An 11,457-nucleotide genomic window follows, 5' to 3' on the forward strand; every position below is an offset into this window, starting at 1 on the left:
TATCCTATTAAATGAAGACATTTGGGAACAACTTTGCAAACTGTGTTCAAAATCTATTTGCAATAAACTGAAAAACTGAATGTGGAGAAGTAAATTAAAGATCAACTATATATAGCTGCAAAAGTCAACCCTGACTCTTTATGAGCTTTTATATTAATCAACAATGAAGTAGTAGCATTATAGAAATAAGACTATGATCCATCCTGCGACAAAAAAATCCACCTAACCAGAGTTTAACCACTTGAAACCTTTCAGCAAACTTTGCTATTTTTGTTTCAGAAGACAATTTCTGCTCCTACTTTATACGACAATGTAGGAAGACCAGGAGACGCTTAAGTATGCCTTAACCTCAGACCTCTAGGAATAATTTGCCAAAACTGAGTGAAGCAGGTACACAGCAACATCAAGACTGGCTTCTAATATGTATTATACAGTAGCAGCTAGGCATCTTAATAAAAATTAATGAGGATAGACACAGCAGTTAACAAATTCAGCCCCATTTTAAAAACCCTATGTCATCTTTTCGTTAAACACATAATTAAAAGCTTTAATGGAAGCTCTCTAGTTCTTCCCAAGTCCCTGGAAAGACTCCTAGTGCCTTCCAGCCCATTCAGCATTATAGGTGCTGATTCATGCCCTTGGGTAATTGAGAGGGACTGAGCCTTAGGCTGCTTCTGTGGGGAGGCAAAATCCCAGCCCAGAAAGAAAAACTCTAGAGACTCTGTGTTGGAGGTAAGAGGAGTACCCTCTATAAATCAGGAAGGAGTAATTTAATCTTCTGCTAGGTCAGGCATCAAATTTTTTTCCCTTACATCAGTGACCCCTGGGAACTTGTTATAACTTCAGAGAATTAACAATATCCCATGCCTCATGGCAAGCCAAAAAAGTTGTTCCTCTTCAAAACAAGGCACCATAAAGAACCCCACATATCTGTGAAGGAACAACATCTCAAAGGAGCATGGGGAGTGATCATACACTGATTACACCACCCCCAGCTGCGGGGCACAGCTGGTTACAAAGAGCAGCACTTTTTCCGCTCTTCTAGCTCTGCAGGTGGGAGCAGGGGAAAGGCAGGACCAGACCTGTGGGACTGGGGCTCCCTGGCTGCTCCTCGCCATGCATCCAGGCTCTTGCCACTGTGAGAAACTATGGACTAAGGTATTGTTTATTAAGATTTATGTTAAGCTCAAGGTAAAGTTAGACGACAGAAACCACTCATGCAAACAACCACTGGACGCCGCCTGTGTGAGATAAGATAACTGTAATCGCTCACACAAACTGAACCAGATACTGCTCATGCAAGATAAACACCAGATTTCCAGGAAAGCGACAAGAAACAGGACAAGACAGCCCATATAAGGATATATGAGTGAAAGATCAACTATGAGACAAAGAGGGAAGACTTCTTACTTCAGCCTCAACAAATACCAGGAGGCAGGAAACGACCCCCCTAACAACAACTGAAGCATGCGCGGAGTACCTCCACTACCTCATGAGCAGGGAAGTAAAGATGTATAAAAAGGGGACTGTTTGAACTACTCAGCACGGCAGTTGGCGGAGCGCAGACTCCCCTGCCGTCCAGCGCTGTCTTTGCTCATATTCTACTTGCTATAATTAATAAAGAGTGAATTATAGTCCATTGTGGTCTCAATTTATAACAATTCCTGGTGCCGTGACTCGGATAAGGAACGGTGGGCTTCTGTCCTCCGGGGAGGCGCCCCGCGGCAATCCGCGGCCCCGCGACTGACAGCCTACCTCAACCTTACCGACGAACCTAAATTCTAGAATAGTGAGCAAAGGAGAAAACCGGTAAAATCCCATAAAAATTCTGTGCACGGGAGTCCGGACGAAGACGCAGGACGCGTAAGTATATTGCGAATTTGCTCGCAGGTTTGCCGTTCGGGCGGGACTGGGTTTCCTGGAATATAACGAATGAGAGGTTCGATATACTGAACCAAGCGAGTGTGGACTCTTAAGTACTGCGTTTCCCATCTCCCGCGAGGGATTGGGCCAGGAACAAGGGGAGTGAGTGAGTGTATGTTTGTGGATATTCCAGAAGATGGGGGCGAAGGGCAGCAAGCCTTCGACTCCCATGGGAAGGGTACACACTGTACCTAAAAATACCCCTTTGGCATATGTCTTAAACAATTGGAGGTATTTCCCTGGAACCCTAGGGAAAGATAAGCAGAAAATGATAGAATACTGTACTAAGATATGGGGAGGGAAGAAGATTTCTAAAAATACCTTTTGGCCAGTCTATGGGTCAGAAGAAGATTGGGTAAGACAGCAATTAAACCTCTGGGTCAATAATAAAAAACCCCTTAACCCGGAGGAGAGTCAGTATGCGGAAGTATGGATAAAAAGACCGGGAGCTAAACTTTACCCACTGAATGAAGTAAAAACTAAACAAAAGAAAAAGCAGGAAGAGTTAGACGAAACCCTTCTAACCCCCCCTCCTTACATTCCTCCTCCTGCTCCCGTAGCCCCTCCCGAGGTCCCCAGAGCTCCCACTCCCCCACCGGAGTCGGAACAAGGGTCTTCCCCTCCTCCTAGACGCATGACTAGAAGTCAAAAAGGGGCAGCTCAGATGTATCCTCTAAGGGAAATGCCCATGGGGGGACCTCAGCCTATGATTGGATATATTTCTGTACCTCTAAACTCGGCTGACCTACGAGATTTTAAAAGAACCGAGATGGGAAACTTGATTGAGGACCCACTTGGAGTGGCAGAAAGATTAGATCAATTTTTGGGACCAAACCTTTATACTTGGGATGAGATGCAATCTATCCTTGGTCAATTATTTACTACCGAGGAAAGAGATATGATTAGACGAGCAGGAATGAGACTGTGGGATGTTCAGCATGCCCAGGGACCCCAAGCAGATATCAAATGGCCACTCCAAAGACCTAACTGGGATAATCAGGATCCGGTGCATAGAACTCATATGCAAGATCTGAGAACTATAGTAATTCAGGGGATTAGAGAAGCAGTACCCCGTGGCCAGAATATCAATAAAGCATTTAATGAAATGCAAAAGAAAGATGAGAGCCCTACTGAGTGGCTGGAACGACTGAGGAAAGTCCTTCAACTGTACTCTGGGGTAAATCCAGACGACCCTTTAGGGCAAGCGCTCCTAAAAACTCAGTTTGTAGCAAAATCATGGGAAGATATCAGAAAAAAGATTGAAAAACTAGAAGACTGGCAAAATAGAGGGTTGGATGAATTATTGAGGGAAGCTCAGAAAGTCTACGTAAGGCGGGAAGAAGAGAGCAGCAAGCGACAAGTAAAAATGATGGTAGCAGCTGTCAGAGAGGATCGCAACGGGCGGACTGGTGAACACAGATCTGCTGGAATAAAACAAGAGAACGCAGTAGTAAAGAAGGAACAGAGATGTTGTTTTTACTGTGGAAAGAAGGGACACATAAAGAAGAATTGCAGAGAAAGGATCAGAGATGAGGAAATATTGAAAGCAGAATAGGAGAGTCAGGGGCTCTATATTTTAGGGGACCGGAGTCATCATGAGCCCTTGATAAAGTTAAAAATAGGTCCCCATAAACAAGAGTTCACCTTTTTAGTAGACACAGGGTCTGAGAAATCGACTATTAGGCAAATACCTGAGGGATGTAAAGCTTCCCCTGAAAAAGTACAAGTAATAGGGGCAAAAGGAGAACCCTTTAAAGTAAGCAAAATCAAAAATGTGATATTCGAAACTGAAAATAAATTTGGAATGGGTGAACTCTTGCTCGTCCCTGAAGCAGAATTTAATCTGTTGGGACGGGATTTAATTGTTGAACTACAATTAGAAATCAAAGTAGAAAATCAAGAGCTAACGGTGTCTGCTTATCCCTTGACCATGGATGATCAAAACCAAATCAACCCCGATGTCTGGTACTCTCCGGATACAATAAGTAAATTAAAAATCCCACCGATTAAAATTCAAATTTCCGAACCCCACATACCTGTAAGGGTAAAGCAATATCCTATATCCTTAGAAGGACGGAGGGGATTAAAACCAGAAATTGATCGATTGTTAACACAAGGAATCTTAGAACCTTGTATGTCACCCTTTAACACTCCTATTTTGCCTGTAAGGAAGCCAAATGGAAAATATCGGCTTGTACATGACTTAAGGGAAATAAACAAAAGAACTATCACCCGGTTCCCTGTAGTAGCAAATCCATACACACTGTTAAGCAAGCTAGGACCCCATAACTCCTGGTATAGTGTGGCTGATTTAAAAGATGCTTTTTGGGCCTGTCCATTGGCAGAAGAATGCCGTGATTATTTTGCCTTTGAATGGGAAGACATAGAGACAGGCCGAAGACAGCAATTGAGATGGACCGTGCTTCCCCAAGGGTTCACTGAGTCCCCTAATCTGTTTGGACAGGCCCTGGAAGAACTCTTAAAAGAATACCAGGTACAAACGGGAAACGTGCTGTTACAGTATGTAGATGATCTGCTCATAGCAGGGAACAATAAGGAGGATGTAAGAAAAGAAAGCATTCGACTCCTAAACTTTCTTGCACAAAAGGGACTACGGGTATCACAAGAAAAGTTACAATTTGTGGAGGAAAAAGTGAAATATTTGGGACATTATTTGTTTAATGGCAAAAAAATATTGGACCCAGAGCGCATTAAAGGAATTCTAGAATTACCTATGCCTGTCACTAAGAGGCAAATTCGGCAGGCATTAGGGCTATTTGGGTATTGTAGACAATGGATAGAGAACTACAGCTTTAAAGTTAAATTTTTATACGAACAATTGTCTAAAGACAAAATACTCAAGTGGACCCCTCGGGATCAAGAGCAGTTTGCTAATCTCAAAAGGGAGCTAAGTCAAGCACCGGTTTTAAGCCTCCCAGATTTAAAGCGGCCATTCCACTTATTCGTTAACATACATGAAGGAACGGCATTCGGAGTATTAACTCAGGAATGGGCCGGACAAAAGAAGCCGGTGGCATACTTATCGAAGCTGTTGGATCCTGTGAGCAGGGGTTGGCCAAGTTGTTTACAAATCATTGTCGCTGCTGCCTTATTACTTGAGGAAACGAATCGCATTACCTTTAATGGAGAAGTTGTCTTATATGCACCTCATAACATCAGGGGAGTGTTACAACAAAAAGCGGAAAAATGGCTTACAGATAACCGACTATTGAAGTATGAAGGAATACTCATAGAATCCCCTAAATTTTCTTTAAAAACTATTGGAGCAGTTAACCCCGCTGAATTTTTGTACCCAGGAGAAGGTAATGAACTATTACACAATTGTTTTCAAACAATTGAACAACAGACACGCATTAGGCCAGACTTAGAAGAAGAAGAACTACAATGTGGGGAAGTATTATTTATAGATGGGTCATCACGAATAGTGGAAGGTAAACGATTGTCCGGATATGCCATCGTTAAGTTGGAAAAAGGAGAATTTAAGACAATAGAATCAGGCCCCCTGAGTGCCAGCTGGTCAGCTCAAGCCTGTGAGCTGTATGCATTGTGGAAAGCATTAGTGTCACTGAAGGGAAAGGATGGAACTATATATACAGACTCACGCTATGCGTTTGGAGTGGTACATACCTTTGGAAAAATATGGGAGGAAAGAGGATTTATTAACTCACAAGGAAAAGAATTGATACACCCGGAATTAATTCGGCGAGTTCTGGGGGCATTGAAAGTGCCGAATAAAATAGCAGTTGTACATATAAAGGGACACCAGCGAGGTACAAATTATCAAGTCAGGGGAAATAACGCAGCTGATATAGAAGCAAAACGAGTGGCAGGCAATTATAATACGATTTTGACTATACAACCAGTACCTGTTAGTAAAAATTTGAGTTTTGAGTCTGCAGAAAAGGAAAAACTAGAACAAATGGGAGCTAAGGAACGGGATAGTAAGTACATATTACCAGATGGGAGAGAAGTCTTGCCGAAGGGCATAGCACTCGAAATATTTTCAAAAATACACAGTAAAACCCACTGGGGAACCCAGGCGTTAGTTGATCATTTCAATCAACAGTTTGCCTGTATAGGCGTATATAATATAGCAAAGACAGTCACAGCAGCCTGCGAGACCTGTCAAAAGGTTAATCGAAACAACACGAGACAAAAACCTCTTGGAGGACGTTCCCCAGCATACAGACCTTTCTCACACATACAAGTGGATTTTACTGAACTACCCAGAGTAGGGCGTTACAAATATTTATTAGTAATGGTGGATCATTTAACACATTATGTTGAGGCTTTTCCTACCTCCAAGGCAACTGCTAACCAGGTTACTAAGGTATTACTTGAACACATTATACCTAGATATGGAGTACCTGATGTAATCGACTCAGACAGAGGAACACATTTTGTGTCAAAAATTGTTAGAGATCTAGCAGAAAACCTGGGAATTAAGTGGGAATACCATACGCCATGGCATCCACAAAGTTCGGGAAAAGTTGAAAGGATGAATGGAGAAATCAAAACTATTTTGACTAAATTAATGATAGAAACCAAACTATCATGGATCAAGTGCCTACCCATGGCACTATTAATACTCAGAACCAGACCCCGAGCAGATATAGGAATATCAGCGTTTGAGATGGTATATGGAATGTCCTATAGAATTGAAAGTCCACAAACAAATGTTTTAATTCGAGATCATGTAATTAATGAATATGTTTCACAATTAGCAGAGCATCGTAACAAACTTTGGGAACATGGGCTGATTGTGCAACGACCTCCATTGGACTTAAAAATTCACACTTTCAAACCGGGGGACTGGATATTAGTTAAAACATGGAAAGAAGAAACCCTAAAACCCAATTGGGAGGGACCTTATCTTATTTTGCTTACAACAGAAACAGCTGTCCGGACTGCTGAGCGTGGATGGACTCATGCCAGTCGCGTTAAAGGCCCAGTGACAAGACCCCACTGGAAAGTAATCAGTACTCCAGGTGACACCAAGATAACCCTGAAAAGATAAAGTAATGATAAAAACTTTGCTTGATTATTTTGTCGCATTACCTTTTGGTATAAAGTGTGTATTGTTGTTTATATTCGCAATAATTATTTCTCTCTTCGTATATTATATATGGAAGCATACAAAATGTACTAAAGGAAATTGTTAAACTCATGCAACCACACAATATTGAATATAGAAAATATGTTGATATAAACACTCTAGATATACGAATTAAGTATAATAATTTGAACCGCAATTGTTATCCGTTTGCTTGTTCCAAGTGTATGGTATGCCAGGATAAATGGTGGACTCACTGTGAATGTGGATACCCTTCAATAGGGGTTTGCACGCAGTGTTGGAAAATCCAAAGAACTCTCACTGAGTGAAAATCAAAGCAATCAGAATCTAAACAAGAAATTATTTAAGAATCCCATGAGTGGTGGGAAATTTTTACCAAAGGAATAAACCCCCAATATTATTGTTACTATTCCAATGAACCAATCCCCTTTGTAACTGAAATCTTGGCTATAAAGTGTAAGAAGGGAAGTACCAACTGTGCCTTGCCTCATCCCATTAGTTAAAGCTGTAAAGTGGGGAGCCTATATAAACAGGCAGAAAGCCCAAAACAGCTGTTCTCCTGAAGAATTCCCTTGCTGCCGAGAAGATGGTACACCCCGTGGCTCGAAGCAACCGAGTCGACGGGCGAGGCAGAGGAGGAACAAACTGTGGAGAAAAGAATCAGAACAATGGGACACAAAAGCAACAATGGCCAAACTTCCCCAGGGATGATAAAAATATACTTAAATTGGCAAAATTGACAGACACCTTTTTTTCTGGTATACCGCTAGTTTTGTTACTGATAATAACCCAAGCAAATGGAAACCCCCATGAACCAATGCTCTGGAAACTATATAACTTACAGGAATCTAGACTAATACAAAATCAGACCTCTCCGGGAAATTGGAATTTTACTGTCCAATTAGTCTCAATGATTCCGGTCGATATCCAGAGAGGCTGGGAGGCGACGGAAGCCAACTCCAAAGCCTTCTATGTGTGTCCAGCTTCCAATCCTGGAAAGAGTTATTGCAACTATCCAGGCCATTTTTATTGCGGTTATTGGGGTTGCGAGACAATAGCCTCAGACTGGCCAACAAAAGGAGACAAATATATAAGTATCACTTGGGGACCTCCAGGTTGCATTCCACCACAACATGGATCTGACGGCTCCGGGGTCTGGGGATCTGTAAGGGGGGTGAAATCATCTCCATCAGAATGCGACAGAATAGAAATTGAAGTTAAACAACCAGAAGATGACACATGGTTAATTGGCCGTACCTGGGGAATTAGATATTGGGAACCTGGAGCAGATAGAGGAAGCTTTTTCAAAATAATAAAAGAAAGGATACCCCACGATCCTTTACCAGTAGGACCAAATCCGGTCCTGAATCCACCCACTTTCTCTAAAAAAAAGGTTGTCCCCGTGAACATCGCAACCCCTTCCCCAGACTCCTTCTTGAAAACAGCTAATGGTACCATGACTGAATTCTCCTTATCCAGGAATTTAAAGTTGTTAGAATCCAAAGACCCTTTATGGAATCTAATGCAAGCCTCTTATCGTACCCTTAATGAAAGCAAACCAAATTTAACTGAAGAATGCTGGTTATGTTATAATATTAGACCACCATATTTTGAGGCAATTGGAAAACCAGGAAGGATTCGATGGTCTAACGGTTCAAACCCACGAGAATGTCCATGGGATGGCCGGAGGAATCATACGCAAGGAATTACTATTCAATTAGTAACGGGTCAAGGAAAATGTATAGGTACAGTGCCCGAAAAGTATCAGCCTTTATGCAACCGAACAGTCACTAATACCAATATAGAGAAACACAAAAATCAAAAGGACAAATGGGCTATCCCGACACCAGGAGCTAAATGGGTTTGTTCAGACATCGGAATAACGCCTTGTCTATCTCTAAATGTGTTTGATCAATCTCAGTTTTGCGTGCAGGTAATTATTGTTCCTCGTCTAATCTATCACACCTCGGAAGAAATATTGCATCACTTTGAGGGAGACCGGAATAGACAAAAACGAGAACCAATTACAGCGGTAACCCTAGCTACACTACTGATAGCGGGTGGAGTTGGAGCAGGCACAGGTATAGCCTCTCTAGTACAAGGTCAGGAATTACAAGGTTTGCAAATGGCTGTAGATGAGGATTTAGCGAAAATAGAACAATCTATCCAAAATTTAGCCACTTCAGTAAAGTCTTTATCAGAAGTAGTACTACAAAATAGAAGAGGATTAGACCTATTATTTTTGAAGGAAGGAGGGTTATGTGTAGCTCTCAATGAAGAATGTTGTTCTTTTGCTGACCATACGGGAGTTGTCCAAGACACCATGTCCGAACTTCGGAAAAGGTTAGACCAACGTAGAAAGGATCGTGAAGCGGGCAGGTCATGGTATGAAAACTGGTTTAATGTTTCACCTTGGCTAACCACTTTGTTGTCGGCTTTAGCAGGACCGCTTATTATGTTGATCCTGGGACTTATATTTGGGCCTTGTATATTACGCTATATTTTTCATTTTATTAAAGAACGGTTTGACACAGCTAAATTGCTTATTTTAACCTCGAGAGTAGAATATGAAAGTGTATCTAATAATGAAGATGAAAATTATTGTGAATGTATTATGCCACGCGAAAATCATTATTGTGAGTGCTATAATAAATGTCGAAATTGTGAAAAAGAAATTGTTTACAAGAATGAAGATGAAAGTAGCACCTAATAAACAATAGGATAAAAAGAAAAAGGGGGGATTGTGAGAAACTATGGACTAAGGTATTGTTTATTAAGATTTATGTTAAGCTCAAGGTAAAGTTAGACGACAGAAACCACTCATGCAAACAACCACTGGACGCCGCCTGTGTGAGATAAGATAACTGTAATCGCTCACACAAACTGAACCAGATACTGCTCATGCAAGATAAACACCAGATTTCCAGGAAAGCGACAAGAAACAGGACAAGACAGCCCATATAAGGATATATGAGTGAAAGATCAACTATGAGACAAAGAGGGAAGACTTCTTACTTCAGCCTCAACAAATACCAGGAGGCAGGAAACGACCCCCCTAACAACAACTGAAGCATGCGCGGAGTACCTCCACTACCTCATGAGCAGGGAAGTAAAGATGTATAAAAAGGGGACTGTTTGAACTACTCAGCACGGCAGTTGGCGGAGCGCAGACTCCCCTGCCGTCCAGCGCTGTCTTTGCTCATATTCTACTTGCTATAATTAATAAAGAGTGAATTATAGTCCATTGTGGTCTCAATTTATAACACCACTCACCCTGAAGAGGTGCACCAGAAAAACTGCAGGAGAGAGATTTCCTTCAGATGTTTCCACTTTGGTCCAGGAAACTAGACACCACTGTAAGTAACAGGAGACGAGTACTGTGGGAAGCAGATTCTGCTTTCTAATGGGTAAAATGAAGCAGCTCATATGTTCAGACTCCCAACTTTGTGTACAAGAATCTCAGCAATTTCATTTTCAGTTGTTAATCATTTTTATGTTTCCTCAGTGGAAAAATGCTTAAATATAATTTACATTCAAGCCACCAAAAAGTTATAAACAATTCCCGGGCTGAATGCTGCCAAACTATGTCAATTAAAAAAAAAAAAAAAAAAAAAGGACAAAACAAAGGTATTCTTACAAGAAGTACTGTTCAAAAACCTGTAGTCCAAGGAAAATGTGCCAGAGAAATGAAACAATGGGGGAAAAATAGCCTATTTCCTCAAGGGCTGGGTAAAAATCCCTGGAATGTGTGTAGCCTCTACTGTGTATTTCAGGGTGACCTCCTTCCGTGGCTCATGTTTTCTGTAAGTTCCTTCTAGTAAGAGGGAGACTCCACAGGTATGCCCAGGCCTCAGCTGGGGTACGTCAGCCTTGTCCAGTGAAGTCTGTAACACCAAACTGATTTGAGAGCAGCTGAGGCACTAATTTATTGCTCACCAGCTACTCGGAGCAGCATCAGGCAGGCTTTGTCCTACCCCAGCACCACAAGGTCCAGCCGCCTCCTGCATCAGTGGGACTTGCAAAGGGTCAGGCTGCACTGCCAGGAGGAGGGGAGGCTGCAGGCAAGAAATTTGGATTTCCTAAACTGTGAATCTGTCGAACTGGTGTAAAATTCCTGCTCTGCGGTATTGCACTTGTCTTTCTCTATTTACCATCTATATCTGCAATAAAGCACTGGATGTTTAGCTGATTTGAAAGTTGAGGTGAGATATTCTAAGTTTACTCCAACCCTGAATCATGGAATCTTTCTTTAGCATCAAAATGTAAACTAAAAGGAGACAATCACTGAGCTTGTTAAAACTTTGTGACAACTCTTTGGTTCATGTTTTTGAATCATTGTCAAGTAAGAAACAGAAGTTAAACCCCTTACAGCACTGTACAACTCCTTCCTCCTCCAAGTTAAGCACTAGGTAGTATACCAGAGGTGAGAAATCACCTTG

This window comes from Strix aluco, chromosome 3 (assembly GCF_031877795.1).
Source record: "Strix aluco isolate bStrAlu1 chromosome 3, bStrAlu1.hap1, whole genome shotgun sequence".
In the NCBI taxonomy this organism is placed as follows: domain Eukaryota; kingdom Metazoa; phylum Chordata; class Aves; order Strigiformes; family Strigidae; genus Strix; species Strix aluco.